The following is a 7,840-nucleotide window of genomic DNA, read 5'->3' on the forward strand; positions in this document are numbered from 1 at the left end:
AAGTATGAGGTCCTGAGTTCAATCTCCGGCAGCACATGTACCAGGGTGATGCCTGGTTCTTTCTCTCTTCTATGTTTCTCATTAATAAATAAATAAAACCTTAAAAAAAAAAAGAAAATACATAGCCTCATGGATTTAGAGTTGGGTTAAATTGAATCAAGCTGAATTGAAATTGTCACTAAAAGCCATTCCTGCAACACTGTTCTAAGCAGACTGTTGGCTAACTTTCATTCAAATTAAATTAAGATGTTTTTGCCAAACTTTAGAAGTTACAGTAGGCCCATGACTAAGTAAGACATTTTGGAAAAATGGAAAACACAGTTGACAGCATTACTGATTCAGCATTATTGTTCTTCTATTCATTGTTGCTTACATTCCTTCAGGAGGATCTCTGTTGGGAAAAATCCTTGGCTGGTTCAAATGTTATGCACTAAATCAATCGTTGTGCCTTTCACTGAAATTATGCATTGGGTTCCTGTGACCACACATGTAGGATAACGTTACCATAGTGGCATCCATGCCTGAGACAGAACTCTGATGGCTAGGATAGTTATACCATTCTACTCTCATTTGTTCTGATTCTCTGCATTTTTCCCCCCACTGGGATTTTGGTATTTGAAGTCAACTCTTCAGAAATCTGGTTTCAAACCAGATTTTCAACAGTCCCAACTCATGATGCAAAATAACATGAAGGTATAACTTGGGGAGTCAGGTGGTAGTACAGCAGGTTAAGCGCAGGTGGCGCAAAGCACAAGGGCCGGCATAAGGAACCTGGTTCAAGCCCCTGGCTCACAAGAGTCTTCAGGTGTCTTAAATAACAATAATAAAGGTATAACTTGAACAGTAAATGTTACTTATTTAGTAAGATCTCTGCTTATTGGTTCTAGTGGTCAGCATTGCTTATGGTTATAACTGTGTTCCTTTGTACCTCTAAGTACACTACAGTGCTGAGATAAACAGACATAATACTATCTTGACTCCTATTTCTGGCTTTCTATACCATGCTTACCTTTATACTCCCAAGCTAGAATTTCTTTCTCAAATGATATTATAACTATAAGTCAAAAATAATAAACTAACCAAATAACAGTCCCCAATATATACTTCACAAAAGAAGACATATGGAAAAAATAATAAAAACATGAAAAAATGCTCAAGTTTATTGTCAACTGCATAGTGCAAATTCAGATTATAGTGAGATTTCAAGTAAATACAAAAATGGTTAAAAAGAAAGAGTAAAAAAGAAGAAATGGTGGGGAGGAGTTGGGAAAATCAAATTATAATATTCTGCTATACTAAGCATGTATTTTGAAAACATTTATTTATTTATTTAATATTTGTTTTACTTATTTATTCCTTTTTGTTGCCCTTGTTGTTTTATTATTGTAGTTATTATTGTTGTCATTGTTGTTGGATAGAACAGAGAGAAATAGAGGAGGAGGGGAAGACAGAGAGGAGAGAGAAAGATAGACACTTACAGACCTACTTCACCACTTATGAAGCAAGTCCCCTGCAAGTGGGGAGCCAGGGCTCGAACTGGGATCCTTACGCCAGTCCTTATGCTTTGTGCCAACTGCACTTAACCTGCTGTGCTACAGCCTGACTCCTGTATTTGAAAGCTTTTTATGACTATCCACCAAAGCTAAACATGATGTAGCAGTTCCTCTCCTATACACACATCCACCAGAAATTTAAAAAAAATTATGTTCACCAAAATATAAAGCAAAAGGAACAAACAGAAAACATGAAAAAGATAATTATGACACCACTTTTAATCTCCTAAACTGGAAACAACCCAAATGCCATCTAACAGTAGAATAAATAAGTAAATAGTGGCATAGTTACAGAGTAAAATAGTATATGTGCAATGGGAATTATTCACAAGTACATACAACAATGAGTGAAAGAAGCTACACTCACAAAAATAAGTATAGAACACTTGAAACCTATATTGTCTTGTACACTAATTTTACTTCAATAAACATAGGTGCTGGAAATTTAAATAGTGCAAATTCTTGAGGCAATAGGGCTTGAGAAAGACTTCTGGACTCTTGGGTAATGTTCTGTTTTTTCTTGAGTGCTACTTGCATTCTGTTTATCTTTACTGAATAGCACACTTCGTACTTAGGGGACACTTAGAAAAAGACTGTGCTTTTTCTGAATGTATGATCATTTCATAAAATCATTTTCACATGGGTGAATAAATATTTCTTGTGTGATATATTAGTCTAACTATCATCTCAGTGAGATCACATTTATCAGATTAGTTAGCAATCTCTTTAAAATACAGACAGTTAAATCTTGAGAGGATAGAGTTCAGGAAAAAAAAATTGAAAAAGTCAGATAGATGACTAGTGATAGGAACCTAGGAGGGTTCTGAAGATCGAGCAACTCATAGTAGACTTAGATGGAGAGCTGGCATATGTGCAGTTTCTAATTATATCTTTAAAAGGTTTAGATCACGGCAGATGCAGAGACGCTAAAACAGAGAGCTACTGGGATGTAAAATGGAGAAAGTTGAAGGGTAGAGCCTCAGAACAAATTTCTCTTGTTTCAAAATTTACCCAGGGCTAGACTTTCTCAAATAAGTTGATGCTATTCTGAGTGACATAGAGTTTAATGAAAAGTTCCCTGAAAATAAGTTGATGCTATTCTGAGTGACATAGAGTTTAATGAAAAGTTCCCTGAAAATTCAGAGCAGTATACATTTCTCACCAGAAGCTCGGGTGATCTTGCACAACGTTTCTTTCTTATTCATTGCTAATTCACCAGAAAGGACTTGAAAATGGGAACTAGGAAGTGAAATTATTAATACTGTAGATATTCTGGACAGTCAAGGTTTGTTTTCTAGGCTATATAATTTTATACACAAATACAACTTGCAACTCAAACTTCACAGGAAGATGAGAAATTGTACCCATGTGTCAACAGCTGTACTGTGAACCACTAATTCCCAACTAAAATAACAGGAAATTATAACTGCAATTTAAACTTTAAAAGTTTAGATGATAGGGCAGTACACACCCCTCATATAATGTGATTTTTATTTTATTTTACTTCTAGAAAGGAAACACTGACAAAAACCATAGGATAAGAGGGATACAACTCCACACAATATAATGTGATTTTCATAATTGCTTCTTATAAGTTCCAAATTATTTTTATAGGTAGTAGATAATTGAGAAGTAAAGTAGTATAAGATGTCCTGTTCTTCAAATTATACTAAATATGTTTTAATACCCATTAAAATATTTACTTTTTTCTGCATGTTTAACAGTATTGCCATGCAGTATTAAACTCATGTAATGGAACTCTTATGTTGTTTATTTTTATGCATGTGTTTAAACAGCACTATTTCTACAAGGAGAACAAGTAGTAGTCACTAGTTTTCATCTGATTTTTTTTTCCTGGGACTTAATTACTCTCAGATTGCAGCAAAGGTCACAGCTCCCATAGTGTTTTTAATCTCAGTGGATTCCATTTTTTTTTTCTGTCTAGAACATCAGAATCTCAAAACAAGGTCTGTACAGTCAATGTATCAGAATGTGAATACTTTGAATATTCCTTTTCTCTATGATTCCTCTTGGCATAAAAGACTTTCCTTTTGGAGTTCTAGGAGACGTGGCCGTGGAGTAACAGGGATTGGATCAGATCTCCCCCCTCCAAAACAACAAATAACTACAATTATAGACCTAAACAGAATCCACCAAGTACAGCTGAGACATTTGAAGACTCAACCACCAAGTTGCAAACGTTATTATGATTCTATCCTGACTTCCCTGGGCAGATAACTTCACTAATGTTTCTTGGAACTTCACCACTCTAGAGCCTTACCCATCTAGGGGATGAATCAACCTGCCAATGCCCATGTCCAGCAGAGAAGCAGTTGCAGAAGCCAGACCTTCCACCTCTGAATCCCCAAAATAATTTAAATCCATACTCCCAGTGGAGGAGAAATGATAGGGGGGAAATGACCATAGGGCTTGAAACTCCAACTCCATTAGGAACAGGAGAGACAAGAGGAAAAAGGGAGGGGCATCTGGATGTAGTAATAGGTGTTATGTGTGACTTAGAAAGAAATAAAAGATCCTAAAAAAGACACCATAAAGCATTTAATCAAATAGTTTCTCCTTAGACCTAATACCCTCCTCACCTACATCCTATTTCACTTCCCTCAGTCACTTGAAGCCTAGCCTGTCAGACAAAGTAAGGACTACACAAGCTGAATAAGGGTAAGACACTGGCACTTTTTAATGATGGCCCTTTTAGTCACTACCAGGCCACCCCATCATCTAGGGCCCTAGTCAGGGAATCCTGGGATTCCCAAATAGATATAATGGGCTTATATCTCTAACAGATCCTTCTCTCTACCATCTCTGGTCCTCTCCATCAGGAACAACAACATAAACCCTCTTGTGGGTCTACAGGACCTTATCCACAATGTGGAACAACAATGGTAGAAACTTCCCCACTCTCCAAAGGGAAGCTGAGTCAACATACTCTGCCACTCAAGGAAGATATGTCCTGACAGGAGTACAGCCTAGAATGTTCCTAGATGTGACCATGGAATACGATCTCAGACTGGCAGGGATGCAGAGGTTGCACACGCTCCTTTACTAAGTATGGATAAACATGGGCCCTATCACATTGATGAAGTTTACAGTTAGTAGTATGTGCTCCCCATATTTGGGAGCTACTCTCTGTCCTAATCTATCTTTCTAATTCTGTTTCCAACTTTAACACCATCTTCCTAGACAATATTTTCAGCCCACCTGTGCATGCTATTTATCAGGCTCAGGCAAAAATAATAAAGTCATGGGCCCCTTGGAATACACCTAAAATAGACTTCCTAGCTTCTTTCAGCATGAAGACCCCCAAATATCACCTGCTATATTCTTACCTTTAGGTTCATGCTTACTAAATATTTTTTCTACTATATATCTTAATGTTTTTCAGCCATTAAGTTGCAGTAGCTACCATTATGCCAACCTGACTTCCCTGGGCAGATGACTTCACCAATGTGTCCTGGAACCCTAACTCCCCAGAGCCCTACCCCACTAGGGAGAGAAAAACCGGTTGGGGTTATGGATAGACTTGTCCAGGATAGACCTGCCCATGTCCAGTGGAAAAGCAATTACAGAAGCCAGACCTCCCACCTTCTGCACCCCATAAAGATCGTTGGTCCATGGTCCCAAAGGAGTAAAGAATAGGGAAGCTGCTAATGGAGGGGATGGGATACAGAACTCTGGTGGTAGGAACTGTATAGAATTGTACCCCTCTTATCCCACAATTTTGTCGATAATTATTAAATCACTAAAAAAAAAAGAAAGAAGAAAAGAAAAAGAAAGAGAAAATGTGACCCTAAAAAATAAAGGGGATAGATATGTACAAATATAGTTGTAGAAATAATAGTTAACCCATATCTGCAACCTTGAGAAGATTGCTATAGCTTACAGTAGAAGGAGTGAGTATCCAGAACTATGGTGATGGGAACAGTGCCAAATTGTACACCTGTTATCTTGTAATTTTATAAATCAATATTAAATCACTAATAATAATAAAAGACTTTCCTTAACTGGGGGCAGGGTGGTGGTGAACCTGGTTAAGTGCACGTATTACCAAGCACAAGGACTCTAAACCGATCCAGCCTGTAGGGGAGACATTGCAAGAGTGGTAAAGCAGATCTATAGGTGTCTATGTTTCTCTTTCCCTTTCTATCTCCTCTTCCTCTCTCAGTTTTTTTCTGTCCAATCTAATAAAAAAGTTAGAAAGAGAGAAAAGGAAAGAGGGGCAAAAGGCCATTGGATTCATAGAGAGCTGGCAGTGCCCCAGCAATAACCCTGGTGGCAATTAAAAAATAGTAATAATAAAATTAAAAAGTTATTTGAGAATTTTAAAAAAAAGTTACTTAACCACCCTAGCACTTGAGTTCTATAATTCCTTCCTCATTAATAGTCTGTTATCTCATTTATTCTTTCAAGAACAAACATGCATCCTCATAATTTGGAAATATAAATGTATCTTTAAATCGACAAGTTGGTTTGAATTTAAGAAGTAGAGCTAAATAAATTGGTGTTTGTTTGAAAACTTCTTAGAAAATAGTTGGTTTACCTATCCTAGATTAAACGGTCTATGAGTTGTAGAAGCATTATTTGGGGAACACCATTGCTATGAATTCTGTAAGTGTTGCAGTTAGCAGAACTCTGAAACAATCATCAAAGTGAAAAATAAAATTATACCTACAAAATTGTACATTTTTCTCACTGGCAACATCACTTCATTAAGGGAATGCTGATCAGCAAGGTTTTTGTTGTCACAAGGGTACATTTTCATATTTCCCCATCAGAAATTTGTGGGTTTTTAGTTTTGTTTTTTATTGGTTCTCAAGGCATTTTCCTTTTGAGACTTACTACAGTCCACTTCATTTCACTTTACTTTAGCTACTAGAATTACCACTGGGGGGTTAATGCCTGAATAACAACTTTCTCACTTCAGGTCATCTTTTTCCTTTTTTTTTAAATAGGTGTGAGACAGAAATAGAGAAAGTGAAACAATTGCAGTACTCCATCTCATAAAGCTTCAGGGGGCTTGAACAAGAGTCTTTGTGTATAGTTATATGTACATTTTACTGAATGAGCCACCACTCAACAAGTATAATTTGTAATAATGATAATAATTTGTATAATAGGTGGTCCTCATCTTTGCCATCACAAATTGCAGAGGACTTATGAGTAATAAACTATTCCAGTGTTGATTAAGATCTACTGCAATTCTCTCTAAAAATGACATTATATGTGATCTTTTGCATTAATACCTCAAAGAGATTTAAATATAGATTTATGAGGAAATTTTATTTTGTTTTATCTTTTGCCTCCAGGGTTATCATTGAGGCTTGGTGCCTGCACTATGAATCCACCGCTCCTATTGCCATCATTTATTTATTTATCTATCTATTTATTTATTTGGATAGGACACAGAAATTGAGAGGGGAGGGGAAGATAAAGATGGAAATAAAAAGACAGACACCTGCAGACTTGCTTCACCACTTGTGAAGCCACCCCTGTGCAGGTGTGGAGCCAGGGGTTCAAACTGGGATCCTTGTGTGGGTCCAATGTGCACTTAACCTGGTGTGCCACTGCTAGGCCCCCCAGGAAATTTTGTTTATGCTAACAGCCAATGACTTGAGTGGGATAATTAAACTTCATACACTCTTCATCAGACAAATAAATCTGAGGCTTTCATTCAAAAATGCAGGAAACCACCAGGTTCTGTTTTCCTTTGCCACCACTACCACCACAATAAAAACTACAACACACATGAAAAAAAACAGCATAGAATTGAACTTAGAGGGGTTGGAAGGTGGCTCACCTGGTAAAATACATACATTACCATGTGCAAGGATCTGGGTTCAAGTTCATAGTTCCCATCTGGAAGGAAACTTCACAGGTGGTAGGGAAGTGCTGCAAGTCTCTCTCTCTCTCTCTCTCTCTCTCTCTCTCTCTCTCTCAGAAAGACAGGAAAAGGGGGAAAAAAGGCTACTAGGAGTGGTAGAGTTTGTTATGCAGATGCCAAACTCAGTGACAACCCTGGTGGCAAAAAGAGAGAGAGAGAAAGAGAGAGAGAGAGAGAGAGAGAGAGGAGAGAGAGAGAGAGAAACAACAAACAAACAAGTTTGGAGTTCAGAAAAATTAACGAAAGAAAAAATTAATGAAAGAAAGCCGGGAGTCCGGCGGTAACGCAGCGGGTTAAGCGAACGTGGCGCAAAGCACAAGGACCGCTCCCGGTTCGAGCCCCCGGCTCCCCACCTGCAGAGGGGTCACTTCACAGATGGTGAAGCAGG

Source organism: Erinaceus europaeus, chromosome 4, assembly GCF_950295315.1.
Source record: "Erinaceus europaeus chromosome 4, mEriEur2.1, whole genome shotgun sequence".
Classification (NCBI taxonomy): domain Eukaryota; kingdom Metazoa; phylum Chordata; class Mammalia; order Eulipotyphla; family Erinaceidae; genus Erinaceus; species Erinaceus europaeus.